Source organism: Pan paniscus, chromosome X (assembly GCF_029289425.2).
Source record: "Pan paniscus chromosome X, NHGRI_mPanPan1-v2.0_pri, whole genome shotgun sequence".
Lineage (NCBI taxonomy): Eukaryota > Metazoa > Chordata > Mammalia > Primates > Hominidae > Pan > Pan paniscus.
Genome location: NC_073272.2, coordinates 134,878,943 through 134,902,976, shown reverse-complemented (window position 1 = coordinate 134,902,976; position 24,034 = coordinate 134,878,943). Strand labels below are relative to the sequence as shown.

The following is a 24,034-nucleotide window of genomic DNA, read 5'->3' as shown; positions in this document are numbered from 1 at the left end:
TCTACAGTCATTCTGGGAAGAATTTCAGTTGTTCATATTCTTTCCTTTCCCCACTGCCAGTGTCTGCCTGACATTAATGACTAGCTCATTTCCTGAATTTGCTTAGTATGCCCTTCTTCATCTGCCTTTGTGACCATATCTATAATCCAGCCAAGTTGGAGGTGTAGCAAACACTAACATCAGAGGGATAAAGGAGTTTGAACTTTATCCTGAAGACAGCAGGTGAAATGAGGAGATGTTCATGGTGGGAAGAAGGACTGAAAGAGGAAGGATAAGGTTAGATTGTGTGGAGAGTACATCACTCTGTCAGCAGTGGAGGATATATCAGGTTGCGAGATCCTCAGGTGGAAGAGAGGGAGAACAAGTGGTGTAAGGGCAGCAATTAGATTTTAATGGGTCTTAGAATTCAAACTTTATCATAAGTTGATATTCTTTGTTGAAGTATATTGGAGAGGGGAGTGGCGTGGTCATATTTATGTTTTCTATGGATCACCTTACCTGGGATGAGGAGGATAAATTTAGCATTGGTGGAGATGTGGGTGAAAACCTGGAAATAGGGACAGTAACAAAAAACTTGCAGTGACATAGGGGAACATAAAGTGTATCCAAACCAAGTTAAGGCTGATGAGGATGAAGTGTGGGATGGATTTTTGAAACTATAAGAAGTGAAGTCTGTCTTAACTGTTTTTCTTGGGGAAGTGGGATGCAGCTGACTCAGAGATGTCTTCTGACTTTCTAGGTATATGATGGTGACACCATTCAAGAGAGGGAACCAAGAAAGAAGGAGGGATTTTTTTTTTTTAAGAAAAGACAAGTTCAACTTGGGACATTTTGAGTTTTTATATTTGAGTGTGCCATAAGCAGTTAGAGATATGTTCAGAATCTGCTCAGTTACCATGTCTAAGGGCTGGTCTTCAGCTTTTCATAGTCATGAACACATTTTGCAAGAGCCAAGAGTTAAGCCAAACTTACCAAGGATTGATTTACAAAGTAGAATGCCAATCAACTTTCAATGAGAACTATAATGGTCAGGTTAAGTTAGCAATATGGATTAGAAAGCAGGAAGTATTGTTAAAGGAAAGGGATCCCAAGACAGGTCTATTTTAATAGTAGTGGGGACATAAAGGCCTCAGGACCCCCAGGTGAGGCACCTGGTCTTTTGTCTAGTAAGATTTAATGTCTTTTGTCTAGTAAGAAGCACATTCAGACTTCCTCAGGGACAGTACCTGTTCTTTTTCTTCCTGTGCTTGAGTCATAGTTTTTAATTTCTTTGCAGGCATTACATATTTTTGATGAAAATTGAACGTCTAAAACATTATAATGCAGTAACTCAGGGAATCAGATTATCTCTCTCCAGGGCTTGTTGTTACTGCTTATTGTGGGTTGTAGGTTTGTTTGTTCTTTTGTTTGGTGACTTTTAGAAACATTTTTAAAGACTCTATTCTTTGTTATGTGTATTCACTAAAGTCTTTGTTCTGTTAGCTTAGTGGTCCACTAATAATAGGACCAAGATTTCCTTGCATGCTAGGAGACAAAAATAAAAATAGTAGATTGACTCTGTATTACATTTCTCACCTAGCCTACACTATATGCTTGTGCAGAGCTTAAATGTCAGCCATAGGTGAAAGATCAAGGTCTTCTCAGGTCTTCTTTGAGTATCCATCCATTCCCGGGCAAGTGCACGGGCTTATAGAGTCCTTAATGTACTCAGAAGCTTTACAAAGCCCTCGTTCTCCTTTCTATCTTTTCCCCTAGCCTCTTATTTCCCAGGCTTTTTTGATTTGTCTACTGCTTGCCCCATCTATTATCCCTTGCACTAGATAGCTAAGAGTAATATATTTGCTTTGAAATTAATTCATCAAACTCTTTTCAGAAGGCTGCTGCAGCCCTGAAAAGGTTCCAAGACAGATAAAACAGAGGCATGTCTCTGCACTGATCCCTTAGGGGGCCATGCTGGGGTTTTCTTACTTACAGTTAAATGATGCATTTAGTCTATTCTGCAACTGGCCATGGCTTTAAACAAGTCTTTAACGTAGGCTGGTTGCCATTCCAGTATAATTCACTTGAAAAGCAGTAGCAGTCAGGAATTGGAGCATCCTGGATGGGAGACAAGGAATCCAGAGCCTGGATTGGCGTGAACTTTTTATGCTCTTCACTGAGTCCCCCCAAGACATCTATAGAAGCTTGTTTGACTGTTCACTGAATGAGAGTGGTCAGCTATGCCTAATAGGACCATCAAGGAAGGGCTCATGGAGGGAGGACCCTTAATTTCAGCCTTGAAACATGCTGGAGAATTTTCTAGTTGGGTCTGAGAAGGTTGAGGCCAGATGTGGGAATGTTCTCCTACCATGTAGAAGGAACAACCAGAAAAGACATGGAAGCCTGAAATACCTTATATACTTCATGAAATGTGAGCAGCTGACTGAAGCACTTTGCATACATCCTCTCATAAGGCCATTACAACATTCCTAGGAAACAGACTATTGTTATCTCCATTTTACTGAGGAGAAAAGAGGCTGGAGGAGGTAAAGTAACTCCACCAGCTAATAGATGATTGTGGGAGATGGTCAAGGGCTATTCATAGAAAGTATTGGACAATTATAGTCACCACTATCCACCATCCAATACTGCAAAACACAGCCTTCATTCTATCTTGGCTTCCATGTTGCCCACGGCGGTACATGAAGTCAGCCTATCCTTTGTTAAGCCTATCCTTCTCAGTGCCAAGTTTCCTCACTACAGAAGGTTTTGTGGCCTTTTTCTGATGTGCCTCTATTCCCAGTAGCTTTCTACATGCTCTCAGGTGGTTTTCCCAGTGGCTACAGCTGACCTACTTGTCTCCACATTCCCTCCCTTGGGAGCAACACAACAGTACTTCCCTAGGTCCTGGGTGTTTGCCCTAAATGTTTCTGCTCATGATATATGACTTAGTCACCTTCACTACTGCAAGCCTTTCATGCTGCTTCCTTTCTATCCTCCTCACAAACTAATTCTGATAAAAGTGAGAATCTGTGGAGGACTTCAGGATTCCAGTGCCATTCATGTTTCCATGGAAGTATTCTATTTCAGACAGTTCCTACTCTCACTTGATCTAAACAAATCTGATTTGCTCCTCTCCATTCCTTTGCCAAAGCCTTGTCTCCAACCTCTGCAACATCAGTATATTTGCTGAGGCTTTCTTTTCTCCTGCTTTCCAGAAGTTTAAGAATTCTACAAGTTACTAAATCCCTGCTAGCTTTCATTTTTCCAAACATACATTCAACTGCCTTGAAGTGGTCAACCTCAATCAAGGAGATGATGCACCACCTATGGTTTGTATAGACACAATTCGAAACCCTCCTCTGGGGCCCTAGCATCTTACCGGTAGAAACACCCTAGTTCAATTTCCTTTGCAGAGTGTATTAGTAAGAACTCAATTACAGAAGCAGTATTGGTAGGATATCTGTATCTATATCTATATCTTGCCTATCTCTCTCTTTCTCCATCTATCTATCTATCTATCTATCTATCTATCTATCTATCTATTATCTATCTATCATCTATCTATCTGTTTATTGCATGGAATTGGCAATTGTGAGGTCTGGCTAAACAAGTTGGTATGGCAGGCAGTCAGGAAGGAAAAGTCTTGGACAACTTGGAATTCATAGGCATAGGCTGAAGCTGAAATCCATAGGTGGAATTTCTTCTCTCTCGGGGAAACCTCAATCCTGCTTTTAAGGCCTTCCAACAGATTGAATCAGGCCAACCCAAATTAACCAGGATAATCTCCCTCACCTAGATTCAGCTGATTATAGCCTTTAATTATATTTAAAAACTCTCTTTACAGCAGCATTTAGTGTTTGATTAAATAACTGGAAACTGTAGCCTACCCAAGGTGACACATCAGAAAAACCATCACAAATAACATGACCCCAATTCTGAGAGAATTGTGCCCGAGTAGCTGGGACCAAGCCAAAATTCTTAATTTACCCACACAGTTTACCATAGACTTACCTTCCAGGTCAAGGGAAAGGCGTCATTTTCTCCCTCAAAAGTCAGAGTTTCTGCATTCTACCTTACAGACTAGCTTCTAGGATACTTCCTCTCCTGATGATTCCCAAGAGATAATGCAGTCACACCGTAGGCAAATCACACAAAGTTGGGTAGTTAGTATTTATCAACTAAATCTATATCTATACAAAAATCCATATAACTACCTATATATTGTCTCTAAAAAATGTTTAATTTTTTTATTTTTAAATTTTGTGGGTACATAGTGGGTGTATATATTTATAGGGTACATGAGATATTTTGATACATTAGGCATACAATGCATAGTAGCCACATCAGGGTAAATGGGGTAACCATCAGCTCAAGCATTCACCATTTCTTCATGTTACAGACAATCCAATGATACTCTTTTAGTGATTTGGGAATGTACAATAAATTACGTTGACTGTAGTCACCCTGCTGTGTTATCAAATACTAGATCTTATTCATTCTATCTAACTATATTTTTGTACCCATTAACCATCCCCACTCCCCTGTGACTACCCTTCCCAGCCTCAGGAACCATCCTTCTACTCTCCATCTCCATGAGTTCAATTATTTTTAATTTTTAGCTCCCACAAATGAGTGAAAACATGCAAAGTTTGTCTTTTTTATGCCTGGCTTATTTCACTTAACATAATGATTTCCAGTTCCATCCGTGTTGTTGCAAATGAAAGAATGTCATTCTTTTTATGGCTGAATAGTACTCCATTGTGTATATACACCACATTTTCTTTTTCCATTCATCTGTTGATGGACACATAGGTTGCTTCCAAATCTTGGCTATTGTGAATAGTGCTGCAATAAACACGGGAGTGCAGATATCACTTCAACATACTGATTTCCTTTCATTTGAGTATACATCTAGGGGTGGGATTGGTGAATCCTATGGTAGTCCTACTTTCGTTTCTTTAAGGAAACTCCAAGCTATTCTCTATAGTGGTTGTACTAATTTACATTGCCACTAACAGTGTACAAGGGGTTTTCTTTTCTCCACATCCTCTCCAGCATTTGTTATTATTGCCTGTCTTTTGGATAAAACCCATTCTAACTGGAGTGAGATGATATCTCATTGTAGTTTTGATCTGCATTTCTCAATGATCAATGATGTTGAGCATCTTTTCATATACCTGTTTGCCATTTGTATATCTTCTTTTGAAAAATATGTATTCAGATCTTTTGCCCATTTAAAAATCAGATTATTAGATTTTTTCCTGTTGAGTTGTATGAGCTCCTTATATATTCTGGTTATTAATCCCCTGTCAGATGGGTAGTTTGCAAATATTTTCCCTTATTCTGTGGGTTGTCTCTTCACTTTGTTGGTTGTTTCCTTTTCTGTGCAGAAGATTTTAAACTTGGTGTGATCTCATTTGTCCACATTTGCTTTGGTTGTCTGTGCTTGCAGGGTATTATTCAAGAAATCTTTGCCCAGTCTCATGTCCTGGAGAGTTTCCCTGATGTTTTCTTGTAGTAGTTTCATAATTTGAGGTCTTAGATTTAAGTCGTTAATCCACTCGATTTGATTTTTAATGTGGTCAGAGATGGGGGTCTAGTTTCATCCTTCTGCATATGAATATCCAGTTTTCCCAGCACCATTTTTTGAAGAGACTCTTTTCCCCAGTGTATGTTCTTGGCACCTTTGTTGAAAACGAGTTCACTGTAGGGGTGTGGATTTGTTTCTGGGTTCTCTATTCTGTTCCATTGGTCTATACGTCTGTTTTTATGGCAGTATTATGCTGTTTTGGTTACTACACTCTGTAATATAATTTGAGGTCTGGTAATGTGATGCCTCCAGTTTTGTTCTTTTTGCCCAGGATAATTTTGGCTATTCTGGATCTTTTGTGATTCCATATAAATGTTAGGATTTTTTTTTCTATTTCTGTGAAGAATGGCGTTAGTATTTTGATAGGGATTGCATTGAATCTGTAGATTGCTTTGGTTAATATGGACATTTTAACAATATTGATTCTTCTAATCCATGAACATGAAATATCTTTCTATTATTTTGTGTCCTCTTCAATTTCTTGCATCAATGTTTTATAGTTTTCATTGTAGAGATCTTTCGCTTTGGTTAAATTTAACCCTAGGTATTTTATTTTATTTCTGGCAATTGTAAATGGGACTACTTTCTTGATTTTTTATTCAGATTGTTTGTTGTTGGCATATAGAAGTGATACTGAGTTTTTTATGTTGATTTTGTGTTCTGCAAATTTACTGAATTTGTTTATCAGTTCTAACCATTTTCTTGTGGAGTCTCTGGGTTTTTCCTGGCCACCTCTGCTGCAAACAATGATGACAACAACCTCTTCATCTATGACTGCAGTGCTGCCGAATAGTCACAAGAAAATAAAGGGGAGGACGGGCTGCCCTTGGTCTGGGGGAGTGGCATGATTCTGGCATCCACCTCCAAGTCTGGCGCTATTTTGCTTTAACAGATGACCACAAGCGTCTGATTCTTTTCCATACAAAACCATGGCAATGTCTGAGTGTCAGGACCATGGCAAGGAGGTGTATGGCCCTGACCTTACAGCCTCTGAGGAGAAGGTCTTGGTGGCTGACAAATCTGGAGATGTGTACTCCTTTTTGGTTTCAGAGCCACACAGATGCGGCAGACTTGACCTGGCACACCTGTCAATGTTGTTAGAGGTGACTGTGAGTCCTGATAACTGCTTCATCCTCACTGCCAACCAGGATGAGAAGATCCAGGTCAGCTAGGCCACAGCACCTCACAGTATCGAGTCCTTCTGCCTCGGGCACACGGAGTTTGTGAGCCGCATCTCTGTGGTGCCCACTCAGCCCGAACTGTTTCTTGTCCTCCTCCAGGGACTGCACTCTTAGGCTCTGGGAGTACAGAAGTGGCCATCAACTGCACTGCTGTCACCTGGCCAGTCTGCAAGTGCTGATGGGCCCCTGGGACACCGGAGGTTTGTCACATCCGGGATCACGTTCTGGTGCTAGGAGAACTGCATGACGCTTCTGTGCAACTGTATTCCGGTAATCTACATCTTCCAGCTTGATGCTCTCAGACTGCTAACTTAGTGTACAGGCAGCATCTGTCAAGCTAGCACCATGTGTGGGATGTGGCTTTCGAGGAGACCCAGGGACTGTGGGTGCTGCCGGACTGCCATGAAATCCCCTTGGTGCTCTGCAGGCCTGTAGGTGGCCAGTGGCATTCTGTTCCTGAATGCACTGTGTTTAAAAAAAAAAAAAAGTCTCCAGTGTTATTCATGGGAACTGGGCCATGCTGGAAGGCTCTAACGTCACAGATGCCAGCTTCAGCAGTCTCTACAAGGCCATCTTCGATAACATGACCTTCTATCTGAAGAAGAAAGAGGAGAGACTGCATTAGCAGCTGGAGAATTCCCCCACCTGGGCCCCAAACCAAGAAGTTGAGGCCAGGTGAAGTGGCTTTGAGTTGTTGACCTTGCTGGTTGGTAGTGCCTCTTACAACCTTGAAACAGCAGAAGCAGTTTTAACTTGTTCCCTCCTCATCCTGGCATCTCCCTTTAAGAAGGAAAAGATGACATTAGTTAGGTCTGACCAGCTCAGCTCAGTGGATGGAACAGTCTCCTGGGCTCTAGAACATTCTGTATCACTGAGCATAGGCTCTTGCCTGGTGTCTGTGCCCCCTTCTGGTTGAAGAGAAGCTGTGCAGGGCATTAGCTCAACTAAGAGACTATGGGGCAGAGTGGAAGTGCTGGAAGCATTTTATCTTCATGTTGAAGGCAATCTATTAACCTGTAGCAGTGGCAGCTGTTGATTTTTCTACCATACTCATAATGATGTTCATGCTGGACATGTCTTCCTCTAAGATGTATAGGCAGACATTTTTGCAGCGGCATGGAGGATGTTTTCATGTTGTTCCTGCCATCTCAGGTGGTGTGCTGCTTTCCAAGTAGCCACTTGCCACACTATTGAAACTCAAATAGAACTAACTCTTCAGCCATTCCCAGCTCCAGCCACACTTCGTGTGCTCAGGAGCCACATGTGGTGAGTGGCTCCTGCATGGGAAGTGCAGAAACATGATTCCCATGTCACAGGGAGCTCTCTCTGGCAGCACTGGTGCAGAAGGTGAACTTGTTTCAGCAAGTGTGAAGGCATGGGCCCTGGCTAGAAACCCAGTTTTACAGAGAAATGATTGAGAATATCGTATTTATTACTTTGATTTGACCTTTGCACACACTACAGAGCAGCAGCAGTGTCACTGAATTCCAATCACCTATCAATAAGGACGAACTTTTGCAACTTTCTGGAAATCTTTAGCAGCAATATATGGAATTAGACTCAAAACATATTGAGCAAAACATTTGGGTGCATGCACTGTTTGTGACTGAAGTGTTCAGTCACAAATTGAACACTTCTGGGAAGTGATTTGGGAAGAAAGATTCTGTGATGGTTTGGCTTCTAGATACATCAGGTAATTTGTTCATTTTAGCTTCTACCCACTCTCCAATGATTAAGTTTCAAACACAGGAATGACTGTACATGTTGGTGATAACTTGGGTGTGGGGTTTCGCTGGGGCCTTAGAAACAAAAGCTGTATCAAAAGCTGGAGTGCTTCAAGTTTTTCATAAGTGCCTTGTTTTCCTTAAAAAAAGACACTCTTATTTTATTTTTTCCGTAAGTTATTGCAGTACAGATGGTATTTGGTTACATGAGTAAGTTCTTTAGTGGTGATTTGTGAGATTTTGGTGTACCCATCACCTGAGCAGTATACACTCTGACATGTCCAGCATGAACAGTATTACGAGTATGGTAGAAAAATCAACAGCTGCCACTGCTATTGGTAGTCTTTTATCCCTCTCCCCACTCCCACCCTTCCCTCCAAGTCCCCAAAGTCCATTGTATCCTTCTTATGCCTCTGTGTCCTCATAGCTTAGCTCCCACATATCAGTGAGAACATACAGTGTTTGGTTTTCCATTCCTGAGTTACTTCACTTAGAATAATAGTCTCGAATCTCATCCATACCACTACAAATGCCTGTAATTCATTCTTTTCTATGGCTGAGTAGTATTCCATTGTATATATATACCACAGTTTCATTATCCACTCATTGATTGATGGGCATTTGGGTTGGTTCCACAAATTTGCAATTGCAAATTGTGCTGCTATAAACATACATGTGCAAGTATCTTTTTTATATAATGACTTCTTTTCCTCTGGGTAGATACCCAGTAGTGGGATTGCTGGATCAAACCGTAGTTCTACTTTTAGTTCTTTAAGAAATCTCCACACTGTTTTCCATAGAGGCTGTACTGGTTTACATTCCCACCAGCAGTGTAGAAGTGTTCCCTGATCACCACATCCAAGCCAACATCTACTGTTTTTTTATTTTTTGATTATAGCCATTCTTTCAGCAGTAAGGTGGTATTGCATTGTGGTTTTGATTTGCATTTCCCTGATCATTAGTGATGTTGAGCATTTTTTCATATGTTTGTTGGCCTTTTGTATATCTTCTTTTGAGAATTGTCTATTCATGTCCTTAGCCCACTTTTTATGGGATTGTTTGTTTCTTTCTTACTGACTTGTTTGAATTTGATGTAGATTCTTGATATTAGATTCCTTTCTCAGATGTATAGATTGTGAAGATTTTCTATAAAAATTCTAGAAGATAACATTGGAAAAATCCTTCTAGACATTGGCTTAGGCAAGAATTTCATGACCAAGAACCCCAAAGCAAATGCAATAAAAACAAAGATAAATAGTTGGGACTTAGTTAAACTAAAGAGCTTTTGCATCACAAAAGGAACAGTCAGCAGAGTAAATAGACAACCCACAGAGTGGGAAAAAAGGCATTCGTAATGGTGCCTCAAAGACCTTCACAGCCTGTGAGAGGTAAATCTGTTTCCAAAAGCACCCTCTGGTACTTTAGCAGCTGAGCAGATATGGAAAGAAATATGACTTCCTTAAAATATTTCAATTCAATCAGGCTCCTAAAATGTAACCTGTGGATATAGTTTGAATATATGTCCCCATCAAATCTCATGTTGAATTGTAACCCCCAATATTGGAGGTAGAGCCTGGAAGGAAGTGTTTGGGTCATGGGGTACATCCTTCATGGCTTGGCGCTGTCCTTGCAATAATGAATGAGTTCCATGAGATCTGGCTGTTTACAAGTGTGTGGCACCTACCCCTCCCCACAAATCTCTCTCTTGCTCCTGACCTGGCCATGTGACGTGCCTGCTCCCACTTTGCCTTCCACCATGAAAAAGCTCTCTGAGGCCTTCCCAGGAGCCAAGTAGATGCTAGAACCATGCTTCCTGTACAGCTTGCAGAACTCTGAGCCAATTAAACTGCTTTTCTTTATAAATTACCCAGTCTCAGATATTTATTTATAGCAATGCAAGAACCACCTAATATACCTGTGTTCCTCAGGACACCAGCATAGAGATAAAAATAGGGTCATAGTAATGATGAACTCCAATCAATACTTTTCTGACTGAACCTGCTTTGATGAAGCCCCAGATCCCCTCCCTAATGCCTCCTAAGTACTTTTTGGTGTATCTCACGGATTTCTCATGTGTGCTCTGAAGAACAGTTCTCTTCAGCTCCAGCTTCCCCTCACTGTGGTCATCCACGTCTCTTGGTGCTGACAATAACTGCTGCTGTACCAAAGACTGTGTCAAGGGCACACTCTCCCATGACTACAGTGGTCATTAGCACCTTGCCTCATAGCCGAAGAAACAAATACAAGTATCTGTCATTGATCCCATAATTTTAAGTACAAACATCGAAGATGGGTATTTAGGATTGAAAGGTTTTGTTGCCCGTCTTTCTAAATGTCTTAGGAATTTGCTGGTCTGGGGCAGAAGGGGAGAAGACAGTATTGGGCAGGCACAGCCAGCAAAGCCATGGTGAGAATTTTCAGGCAGTCACAGTATTCACAGATGAGTTATAGAGATATACAATCCTCCAGAGCCAATGGAATGACAACAGGAACAATTCTGAAGGCCAGGGAAGATCAAGAACTTAATGTTTAGGCCTGAGAAAGCATGTGAATGTGGAATGGATTCAAGTTTGTTATTTTAAGAAACTCAGCCATGAAAAGGTGGTAACACAGAATTCGGTAGTTTGGAAAGAAGCACTAATGTCTTGGACTCAAAAATTTAGTTCTGACTTTGCCTAAGTTCTTCTGTGCCTGAAATGTTACATAGTGTCTGTTCCAAGACTCCCCAGTACCAGACTTGATAGCAATGCTTCTCCACAAACTACCCGTGGCAAAGAACCAGGCTTTTCAGTTTTCAATCCAGTATAAACAGTTTTGTAAAGTAGTTCAAAAATGAATTACGAGAGTAACAACCATTTAGATGGCCACTTTTTTTTTTCTTTGGCAGAGCCAGTGCCTCAGCCTCCCAAGAAGCTGGGATTACAGACATGCGCCACCATGCCCGGCTAATTTTCATAATTTTAGTAGAGACGAGGTTTTGCCATGTTGCCCTGGCTGGTCTCGAACTCCTGGTCTCTAGTGATCTGCCCGTGTCGGCCTCCCAGAGTACTGGGATTACAGGCATGAACCACCGTGCTTGGCCTAGATGGCTACTATTTTTTAAAACCCAGAAAATAACAAGTGTTGATAAAGAGAAATTCGAATCCTGTGCTCTGTTGGTGGAATTGGAAAATGAGGAAACTGCTGTGGAAAACAGTATGAAGTTTTCTCAAAAAATTAAAAATAGAATGACCATGCCATCCAGCAATTCCAATTCTGGATATATAGCCAAAAGAATTGAAAGTAGCGTGTCTTAGTCTGTTTGCACTGCTGTAACAAAATGCCTGAGACTGGGTAATCTATAAATAACAGAACTTTATTTCTCACAATTCTGGAGGCTAAGTTCAAGATCAAGGTATCAGGATTTGATGTCTGGTACAAAGGGCCTACTCTCCACTTCTACCATGGCACCTTTGTTGGTGCATCTTCTGGAAGGACAAATGCTTTGTCCTCACATGGCAGAAGGAATAGTAGGCAGGGAATCAACTCTCCAAACTCTTTTACAAGGGCCCTAATCTCATTCATGAGGGTTCTACACTTATGACTTAATCACCTCTTAAAGGCTCCACCTCTTTTTTTTTTTTTTTTTGGGATACTATCACATTGGTGATTAAGTTTTAACATATGAATTGGGAGGGGGCACATTCAGACCATAGCACAGGGTCTTCAAGGAATATTTACATGGCCATGTTCATAGCAGCACTAGTCACAGGAGCCAAGAGGTGTAAGCAACCCACATTTGCATGGACAGATGAATAGATAAACAAAATGCAGTGTATATATAACAATGGATTATTATGCAGCCTTAAAAAGAAAGAAACTCTTTTTATATGATACATTATGGATAAACCTTAAGGACATTATGCTAAGTAAAATAAGCCAGTCACAAAAAGACAAATACTGTATGATCCTATGTATATGAAGTATCTAAAGTAGTTAAATTCATAGAAACAGAAAGTAGAATGGTGGCTACCAGGGGCTTGAGAGAGGGGGAAAAGGAGAGTTATTGTTTAATGGGTATGAAGTTTCAGATCTTCAAGATGAAAAAGTTCTGGAGATCTGCTTCACAGCAGTGTGAATATACTTAACATTACTGAATTATACACTTAAAATGATTAAGATGGTAAATTTTGTTATGTGTTTTTTTGCTACAAAAATATTTAAATATAGCAGCTCTCTATTTAAAGATATGTTTAACCTGCTAGTACAAAATAAAAAATTGAAAGGCTAAAAAGTGAATTATAAGATAATAGAAATGAATTAACTCAAAATAATAAAGGACATTTATGAAAAACACACAGCTAAAATAATATTCAATTGTGAAAATCTGAAAGCTTTCCCCCTAAGATCAGGAACAAGACAAAAATGCCCACTTTCACCACTTCTATTCACATAGTACTGAAAGTTTTACCCAGAGCAATTAGGCAATAAAAGGAAATAAAAGGCACCCAAGTTGGAAAGGAGAATGGAAAACTCTATGTGCAGAGATAGGATCTTTTATATAGAAAATCCTAAGAAATTTTCAAAACAATTAGAACTAATAAAAAATTCAGCAGTGTTGCAGAATACAAGATCAATATGCAAAAATCAGTTGTATTTTTATACACTAACAATGCACAATCTGAAATGGAAACTTAAAGAAATTCTATTTACAATGCCATGAAGATAAATTAAATATATGGGAATAAATTTACACTTGATATTCAGCTTACACTTGTATACTGTGTAAACTTTCACTTACACAGCGAAAACTATAAAACATTGCTAAAAGAAATTAAAGATGACTTAAATAAATAGAAAGACATCCTGTATGCATGGATTGGGAGACAATGTTAAGATGGCAATATTGCCCAAAATGATCAACAGAATCAAAATGCCAATGGCCCTTTTTCTTGTAGAAATTGAAAAGCTGATCCTAAATTTTTAAAGGAATTGCAAGAGACTCTACAAATAGCCAAAACAATCTTGACAAAGAACAAATTTTGGGTACTCACGCTTCCAGATTTCAGAACTTATTACAAAACCATAATAATCAAAACAGTGTGGCATTCATGTACGGATAGATATATAGACTAATAGAATAAAATAGAGATTCCAGAAGTAAATCCATACACCTATGGCCAGTTGCTTCTCAACAAGAGTGCCAAGATAATTCAATAGGCTAAAGAGTAGTTTTTTCAAAAAATGGTGCTGGGACAGCTGGATGTGCACATGTGAAACTATAAAGTTGGAACTCTGTCTTAAAAACTGTGCAACAAACAAATCAAAATTCATCAAAGACCTAAGTACTAAAGCTAAAACCATAAAACTCTTAGAAGAAAACATAAGGGTAAATCTTCATAATCTTGGATTGGCAATGGTTTCTTAGATAGGATAAAAAAGCACAGGCAACAAAAGAAAAAAATAGATAAATTGGACTTAATCAAAATTTTAAAACTTTTGTGCACCAAAGGATGTTATCAAAAACTAAAAAGACAACCCATGGAATAGGAGAAAATATTTACAAAGTGTATATCTGAGAAGGATCTAGTATCCAGAATATATAAAATACTCTTACCACTCAACAATACAAAAGACAAACAACCAATTAGAAAATGGGTGAAGGACTTGAATAGACGTTTCTCCAAAGAAGATACACAAATGGCAAACAATATATGGAAAGATGCACAATGTCATTAGTTATTAGGGAAACAAAAATAAAAACTCCAGGGGGATACCACTTCACATTCACTAGGATTGACAGAAAAGAAGGAAAACAAGTGTTGGAAAAGATGTGGAGAAATAACAACATTCATATATTGCTGGGGAGAGGTAAAATGTTGTAGCTGTTATGGAAAACTAGTGTTTCCTCAATAAGTTAAACGTGGAATTACCATATGACCCAGGAATTCCACTCTTAAGTATAAACTCAAAACAATTGGAAATAGGTGTCAAACAAAAAATTGTACATGAGTGTTCACAGCAGCACTATTCATTCACTACAGCCAAAAGGTGGAAACAAGACAAACGCTTATCAACAAATGAATGGATAAATACAATGTGGTATATCCATACAATGGAATATTATTCTGCCATAAAAGGTATTGGAGTACTGATAGATGCTATCACATGGATGATCCTTGAAAACATTATCCTAAGCAAAAGAAGCCAGGCACAAAATATAACATATTGTATGATTCTATTTTTATTAAATATCCAGAATGAGCAAATCCATAGAGATGGAAAGCAGATTAGTGGTTGCCAGGGATGGACAGGAGAATGGGAAGTGACTGCTTAATGGATACAGGGTTTTTCCAGGTTGATGAAAATATTGTGGAATTAGTGATGGTTGCACAACATTGTGAAGGTACTTCATGCCATTACATAGTATACTTTAAAATGGTTAAAATGATAAATTTTATGTTATATGTATTTTGCCACAATAAAAAGAAGATTCCAGGGCTCTCCACTCCTGTAAAGAACAAAAGTCTTTCTGTACAGTTTCTTTAAAAGATCACTGAGGATGCTATGGCAACAGTGTAGAAGTGTGCAGTACCCATAGTTGTTCATGCTTGAATGTTTATGGAAGGAAAGGATCCAGGGTTGTTTACTCTAGTTAATGTTAGGGTAGAGAAACTGCTGTGTGCCCTTTATAATTGAGGAGCTGCTACCAGGCACCCCAGGATAAGAATTTTCCTCATTTTGAGAGTTGTCCCTCCAGGTCCTTAGAGGTGACCCCTACTAGAAGCATTGGAATTATTATGCAAATGAGAACCTTACCGACAGGTCATGAGCTATTTACATTCCTAAGGTGGAAGAAACAATCAGTCCTTGTCTAGCTCTTAGAACTTTCCAAATTTGGGTTGTATCAGTGGAGTTGTCAGAATTCTGAAACAATGCCCAAGATTCCTGCCCCTGCTCCTGGTATACATACCTTGCATAATGTCCTCCTTTTGAGTGTGGACAGAAACCTGTGAATGTATGAGATGTCACTCAGTGATTAGGTCACTAATCAGTTGGCTTTGAGTTAATCAAAAGGAGATTATCCTAGGTGGGCTTGACCTAACCAGAATAGTCTTTAAAAGAAGATGAAGCTCAGAGAGACTTGTTCCTGATGACCTAGAAGAAAGAACTCTAATCTGGGACTTCCAGCCTCCAAAGCTGTGAGAAATGACTGTTTGTTGTTTAAACCTCTCAGTCTATGGTAATTTGTTATAGCAGCCTCAGCTGACTAAGACAATAAGGAAGTAAGTAATGGATTTACATGCAGGAACATGAGAAAGGGGCCCTGTTGTGGGCACCAGGGATAAACCTGGGGCTTTGTCCTAGAAACAAAGCATGATCCTGACCTCTGGAACTAGAAGAGGATCTGCCACAGGGTGCAATCAACAAGAATAGGGCAGAAATCTATGAAGTGAAAGCCAGGCAACTTGGCTATTAGCCTTGGCTCTCCCACTCAAAAGTTGTATGGCTTTATGCACGACATTATGGGTCTTACTTAGTTCACTTGTAAAATAAAGAAATTCACTTATGTCAGTGGGTTTCAGCCTCTGGAGCCCCAACCTACTACAGGGCCATGCCTCTCAAACTTTAATATATACGTGAATCACTGGGAGATCTTGCCAAAATCCAGGTCCTGCTTCAGCAGGTCTGCAGTGGGGCCCTCAGAGACTGCATTTCTCACATGCTTCTAGATGACTATGTTCTGCTTGTCTCTGGACAACACTTTTAGTAGCAGGCAAGCATAGAGGACCACAGAAGTGTCTCAGTTGCCTATCTGCTGGTGGGGATGGAAGATTAGAAGTCATCACCCCCTCCCCAGTTTTAGTAGGAGTAGCTTGCCTTTGATTTGTTTTACATTTTAGGGCTTCACCTAAGATTTTATTTGAAAAATAAAAAGAGCTTAAAAGCAATGGATTATAGCCCTTTCTCAGGGAGTGGGGTTAATATTTTAAATTTTATTATGGAAAATTTCAAATATATACCAAATTCAAAAGTATAACAAATTCCCATATAGGCACTACCCAACTTCAATAAGTACATGTACATTTCCCTTTATATCTACCTGATAAGAACTTAAATAACAAAAAGAGAAGCAAACAGATTATCTTTGGGCTGGGATTCAAAATTCTTCCCACTACAAAGAATGCCTGGCTCTGGAGCCTCACTGGCAGGGCTGAACTTCCAAGTGGGGAATAAATGGGCCCGGTTTGGGGAGTTATCAGGAAGCAGGGACAGGAAACAGCACAAAGCATTCCAAGCCTTCTCTCTGGCGGGGGAAAAGGCAAAGTCACAGGAAGGAATGGAGCGGGGGCAGGAATGTGGCCAAGCTCTTCTCCTTAAGTTTTCCTCCTGGAGGAACTTGTGAGGAGACACAGCAGCAAGATGCTTGCTTCAGTGGCTGTAGGAAACCAAAGGTACAGGCACACACAGACAGAGCTGGGGACCAGCAGAGGAAGGCCGTGAGCTTCAGAAAGGCTCACTGTTGATTTCAGCTGGAGTACAACCATCAAAGTCAGAGAATGGCTACCTTTTCCAAAACCAGAAACAATGCTGATGGGTAGAACGCCCCCTACTTTCTGTTTTCTTTTTTCTCTTCTTTTTCTTAAGCCTTCTGTGTCTGCTACCCCTTCTATGCCACTGAGGGCTGGCAGGTAACAAATAGATGAACAAGGTGCAGACGAGGCTGGATAAATATCAGTTGTTTTCATGGGCAGGAGCACTCGCAGTGGTGCTTCTGTTTTGCATATGACCACAGCCAATTCCATGTATGCAGCCCTTCCTATGTACCAGACACTTGTACAAGCATGGCTGTACTTGGTCTCCATGGCAGTCTGCAGGATGAATGTCTATTTGATGTCCCCAAGACACAATGTGAACAGCTACAAGTAAAGCTAAAAGCTAATAAAGACAAAAAAGACTAGTACTCGTTTACTAACCACTTCCATGTGTCAAGCACTGCTCTGGGCTGATTAGTGTGACCCCAAAGTCAATGTCCACCTGGAACCTCAGAATATGACCTTACTTGAAAATAGGGTCTTTAAAAATGTAATTAGTTGCATTTAAATGAAGTCATACTGGATTAGGGTATGAATCTAATGAGACTGCTGTTCTCCTAAGAACAAAGACACAGAGACACACAGGAGAGAAGGCCATGTGATTATGGAAGCAGCAATTAGAGTGATGCCTATAAGCCAAGGATCACTAAAGACTGCTGGCAGCCACCAGAAGCTGGGAAGAGAGAGTGTGAGTGACCGGCCCAATGTCACCCAGCTCATAACCTGAAGAGCCAGGATTTAAGCCCAGTTGGTTTCTCCCTCCAAAGCCTGCTTGAACCACAGGGTGCCTAGTTTAAAACATGGGGTTGACTGTCTCTCAGTGTTTACTGGTGTCTGGAGAAGGCCCTTGTAACTTATCTGGGTATCTGGGTCTCCAGTCCTGTTTGCACATCTCTGCTGTAGTGTTTGTAGGAATCAAAAGCACGTAACAACCTCATGGGGGCTTATTTGCTTAAGATCAGGCACCTCTTATAATTCTGAAAGCCCATTTATCTCATTCTTATGGTTTGTTCAACTACAGACGGCCAATTTTGTCAAAGCTGTTTGGTGAAATGCTCTTTTTCCCAGCTTATCTGGCTTGCACTAACAAGAATAGCGTCATCTCTTGGTCACTCCCCTGAACTACATCCGAAGGCCCTTGGGAGGGTATTGCTAAGGCTTTCAGCAAGAGACACAGCCACCACTGCACCTCAGGCTTTGATAAGGGAAAGAGAAGAAAGGCTACGAGGTCATGGGACACAGGAAGGGAGTAAGGGAAGCAGGTGTCAGTGTGAGGCTGCAGAGCCTCAGCTTTAACCATTTTGCTGTGATTCCCAGGATAATATGACCTGACATTTTACTACATTTGACAATGGACCTGCAGTGATTCCCAGGTGGCATGAATGTGGAGAGTTGCTGTTACCTGGAAATGTCATAGAAAGTGAGAAACTAGGAAGTGGAAGAGAAATGAGTCTGCCAGTTTCAAATGTTGACAGGCACTGTGAACGTTGCTTCCCCCTTATGTACTGCTGCGCCCATGGGGCAAAGAGGGAGGCAGGTGCAGAGGGGCACGGTGACATGCCCATGTTCCCAGAGCTGGTGAACCAGGAGCTGAACACCCAAGCCAGCCTTTGAGCTCTTAGGCTGGTCTTTGCCCTCTGCACTCCCATGAGCAAAAGCATATGGAAGAGGGAAGTGGGAAAAGGAGTATGAGAAACACAACAGAGGGTCTGGGGTGAGGCTTTGTATCACATCTGAGCAAAAACTGCTTTAACCGGTGCTCAGATTTGCCATGGTGTTCACATGGAAAGCCCTTTAGAAAAGACATTTCAGGAAAACTGCATTGAGAGCACTTCTAGAGTATAAGTGGAATCACTTTCCAGCCATGATATCTGGTGTGTACATTGGGGTTCTTGCTGCATGTGCCCTGACATTTATTTTTAACGTTCATAATTTGAAAAAAGAAATCTTTGGGTGCCAGTCTCTGGGAACTGGGAAGGCCATCTTGTAGCTCTGCGGGTCTGGGCGGTCTGGTTTTTTCTGAGTTAACCTTTGCCCTGGAGGTAATGACAAAACCCATATCCCATACTATTTCTTTGGTAGAGGGAGTTGCAATCCTGTTGGCTGAGCCTGCATGCACACCTTGTCTCCTACTCAGCACTCACCTGTTCCTGTAAGCTCCTCCTCTAACTGCCCACAGGGAATCTGTGCCTGGGGCCCACTGCAGTGTCAGATGTAAAAAGGGATCAGGGAATAGGCCAGGAGTCCCTTGTCAGGGTGTCCTGGAAGCCTTCCCTGGAGCACAGAGCTCTTCTGAATTTCCGAGTGCTGGAGGTATGTGGCATGAATTGGTGTATGTTTGTGTGGGTAGGGGAAGAAGAAAGATTTGGTTAATGAGAGGACCCCTGATATCTGTAGGAGGGGGTGTTGTGAGTGGAAAAGCAGCTGCAGTTGTTACAGATGGACTCTGGTGGCCAGGGAGAGGGAGTGTGCTGTCATGACAGCCACAGAGGGAACCTGCTGAGAAAGGGCCGGTGGCAGGGCTCGGGTCAATCCAGCCTGGGGGGACCTGGGGGATTGCTCTGCAGAACTGGGAGAGGGCTTGAGGTTCAGCCTGATCTCTAGGTGGCTGAGTGGAACAGATGGCAATAGTGACTGTTGTGTGTGCCACCAGCAGCATCGCAATTGGAGGAAAGCTCATGGGGTACAGCCTGCAGCAAGACTGTCTCCCAGTCTCAGGGCCCAGGGAGCAAACCCTTAGAAGTTCCAGCCTGTTGGTCCCACTAAATCTCTGCGAGTCTGGTCACCCTGCTTGTAAGACTCAATGTCTGCTCTCCATGAGGTCATATTTGGAATGTTGTGGCAAGGGACCAAGCCCCCTTGGCTGCTGTCTAGGATCCTGTTTGCCCCTCTGATCCTCTTCCTGGGAGGAACTGAGAATGTGAGATGATGTAGGGTTTGGTCCAGGGGCAGGCAGTCATGTGTTTGTGGCATCCAATGTACCCACAAGGCCAGGACATCTGTGTCCAAGGAGAAGGCCTCAGGGTCAGAGCCAAGAGCCCAGCCCAAAGGCAATGCAGGTGAGCCTGCTGGGGTGGAAGATGAATGCCCTGATCATTCTCTAAAGCATGAGGCCAGGAAGGAGAATGAAGAAGTCTATGATGTTCTCCACTGGGCAGACAGTTGAGGAATGTAGCTGGATCAGTCCTGGATCACCTGATCATTCACTGGGGATCCCCACTCTCTGAACCACCAGATAGAGAAATAATTGAGGGCTCGGATTGCTTGGGAACTAATAGGATGGGGCTACTTTTGTAAGCTTTTAATACCACAGTGGTGGGGCAAGGGCTGTAGGGGATTGAAAGAAAGGCCAAGAGAGTCTATGGAAGAGGCCAGATATAGTTTGGATGTTTGTCTTCTCCAAATCTCATGTTGAAATGTGATCCCCAATGCTGGATGTGGGACCTGGTGGGAGGTGTTTAGGTCATGGGGGGAAGATCCTTCGTGAATGGCTTGATGCTATCCTTGCAGTAGTAAGTGAGTTCCCACTTTATTAGTTCATATGAGAGCTGATTGTTTAAAATAACCTGGCATTTGTATTGCTCCCTCTCCTGCCACGTGACATGCCTGCTCCCCCTTCACCTTCTACCATGAGTAAAAGCTTCCTGAGACCTCACCGGAAGCTGAGCAGATGCTGGTGCCATGCTTGTAAAATCTTCAGAATCATGAGCCAAATAAGCCTCTTTTCTTTATAAATTACCCAGAGTCAGGTACTTCATTACAGCAATGCAAAACAGACTAACACAAGGCCCAGTGGTGAAACAATAACACATCAGCAAATATGTTACAGAAAAAAAAGTCCTGACCCAAAGGCAAAACTCACCACCAGGGTAGATTCAGGATAGTTTTTTGATTTTCAAACTAGCTGCATAAAATAGGTGTATCTGGCAGTGGTGCTGACAAAAATCCAGATACAGAGATTGACAGCTGCCCCCGTTGTTCAGCTTAATATCAGATTGAAGACGAGGAATAATTCTCTGCTTCATACATGTCCTATTATTCTCTGTAACAGCAGTATCTTCAAAGGATCGAAACATACTGGAACCTTCTGTTGGGCACTCGAGTTTCAGGGGAGGATGCAGGGTCTCATTGGCTTGGGCAGCTAGGGTCTACAACTCTGGTAACTGCATGGTCCTTGGTGGTTCTAAAGGCTGTTTGGGTTCTCAGTGGAGCTTCGGGTTCAGTGGCAAGAGACTAGGGTAGGCAGTGGCGGGGGCCAGGACTGGTGGTGTACACATGTTCAGCTGCAGGCATATGCATGGCAGCAGGGCCTGACTGCAGGTACTCATGTGGTGGTGGGGGCCGGTGGCTTGCACGTGCACAGGTACAGGAGTTGGGTCTGGCAGCATGCCTGTGCGTGGTTGCAGGGACTTGTTGCATGTGTAAGCATGGTAGTGAGGGCAGGCACCAGTTGGTGGGCCCAGCTGCAAGTACACACATAGCTACAGGGCCAGGGCTGTTGGACAGCATGTGTGCAGCTGCAGGAGCCATCTGCAGGCACATGCATGATGGGTGGCCTGTGATGGAGGTTGGGTTGATGTGTGCATGTGCACAGCTGCACATAACCAGAGCTGGCAGCATGCATGTACACTGCTACAGGCGCTAGCTGTGGAAGTGAGCATGGCAGTAAGGGCTGGAGACATGAGTCAGCAGTCAGGGCTGGTTTCTTGTGCGTGCATAGCCATGGGGAATGCAAATGGTGGCCAGTACACACACAGTTCCATGGGTCAGCTATAGGCATGTGCAGGACTGTGCAGCCTGGCAACAGGGGTTGGTCAGCTGCAAGGACCACGAGAGCTTTTGGTGTGTACACATGTTGCAGGAATCAGCTGCCGACATAAATGTGATGGTAGGGGCTGGCAACTGGAGTCAGGGCCAGCTGTGCATGAACACATACAGCTAACAGGGTCAGTCAGACACACATGTAGTGGTGGGTTGGGGCCTGTAGCACAGGCCCAGGCTGATTGTGCACACATGCAAGGTGGATGTGTGGGGTCACTGGGCTGGGGTGTCCACAGCAGCAGCCACTGGGGATGTTCTAGGAGAAGGGGTGGAAGAAGGGTGGAGACTCTGGCAGCTGCAGACTGCGAAGGTGAAAAACTTCGCAGCCCTCGAGGCACTGGTTGTCCACTGCAGCAGTGCTGAGTGGACATGATTTATTTTCCTCAGCAGTAAAAGGCTTCAAGGGCTGTTAAGGTCTTCAGTAAAGAAGGCTGCTGGAGTCCTGTGCAAAGCAGGCTACTGGGGACCACAGTGGCTTCTCCTACATGGCAGACACTGATATCCCCTACCCATTTCCTTTGTTCTTAACCATCTCCAAGCATTCAGCTGGCAGTTTTCTCAACATTCTGAGTGAGTGAAACTGGAGCAGATCAGTCCCAGGCAGTGTCCTGAAGACTGAGAGAGCCAGTTGTTCATCCTGCCCTGCAAGAGGAATTCACGAGCTAGGGAATGTTCTCTCCATGCTGAGCAGTGTCAACTGGGGGATGGGATGATGCAGGTAAAATGAAACTGTCCTTCCTACCTTTTTTGTGCAAGTATTCTCAGTTTTTTTCTTCAACTGTGTTGCTATAGCTTCTTAAGTGGACTCTTGTGCTCTTTTGGAGCTGTTTTTATTCATGAATGACCGTCAAGTTGTTGTTGTTGTTGTTGTTGTTGTTGTTGTTTTGGAGGAAAAAAGGCTGGAACTCCTACTCCGCTATCTTGCTGATGTCACTTATTCCTGCCAGTAACTGCAAAGTTTTTTGTTTGAGAAGTGGTAAGGATGGAATTGCCAATTTGAGACGTGGAGAACTGAGAGGAGCCAAATTGGGTGCATAAGAAGAATAGCAAGAACTCAGCTTTAGACATATTAAACTTGCGTAGACATGTGGATAATTGAATCTGAGATTGGTTAATGCTGGAGGTGTACATATTTTGAAGTTATCATCCCCCAGATATTATATAAAGTCACACCAAAGAAAGGTATGTATATTAAAAGAGAAATGGTCCCAGACGTGTGTCTTGTGTCATTTATAATGTTGGATAGTAAGTTAAGGAAATGTTTAACATTGCGGATGTTGCCAGTTTTCCAACATGGTGTGACCATTTCCACTCCCACCTGCAGTGTTTGAAATTTCTAGTTCCTCCAGATCCTTGACATTTATATCCTGCAACTCACTTTTAACTTATTGTAAAATTCTATTTGAAACTACTTGTTTATAACTGTAACACGTAATATACCTATCTAAGAGTTCAAGCTAGGCGCAGTGGCTTACCCCTGTAATCCCAGCACTTTGGGAGGTCGAGGCGGGTGGATCTTCTTGGGTCAGGAGTTTGAGACCAGCCTGGCCAACATGGTGAAACCCCGTCTCTACTAAAAAAAAAAAAAAAAAAAAAAATACAAAAAATTAACCGGGCGTGATGATGGCAGGCGCCTGTAATCCCAGCTACTTGGGAGGCTGAGGCAGGAGAATCACTTGAACCCAGGAGGTGGAGGTTGCTGTGAGCTGAGATTGCACCATTGCACTCCAGCCTGGGCAACAGGAGTGAAACTCTATCTCAATAAATAAATAAATAAATAAATAAATAAATAAATAAAAGAGTTTATCAACTGAACAAAACACCTAGGGAATTGATTCATTCTTACAGTAGCAATATTTCCTAGTATCAGGTTAGAGCCAGAGTAAGGAGGTGCAGAGCCAGTTACAGTGTACTATGCTTTTACATAATTATTTCTACCACTAATACCAATCAACATTTATTTGGTGGTTACTAGTGCCAGGCATTATTCTCTGAGCTCTAAATATACCAATTAATTATCACAACACTTTTATGTCGTGAGGACTATTATTGTGCTTCTCATTTTATAGATGAAGAAACCGAGGAACAGAGAGATTAAGCGCCTTGACTAAGGTTGCAAATCGAGTAAGTGACACTGTCAAGATTTTAACGCAGGTAGCC

General features: G+C 42.0%; 1 pseudogene; it reads left to right on the top strand.

Moving 5' to 3' along the window:
* Window positions 1-7,589, top strand: part of LOC100988489 (tRNA (guanine-N(7)-)-methyltransferase non-catalytic subunit WDR4-like) — a 61,631-nt pseudogene extending 54,042 nt beyond the window's left edge.
* The last annotated feature ends 16,445 nt before the right edge of the window (window positions 7,590-24,034 follow it).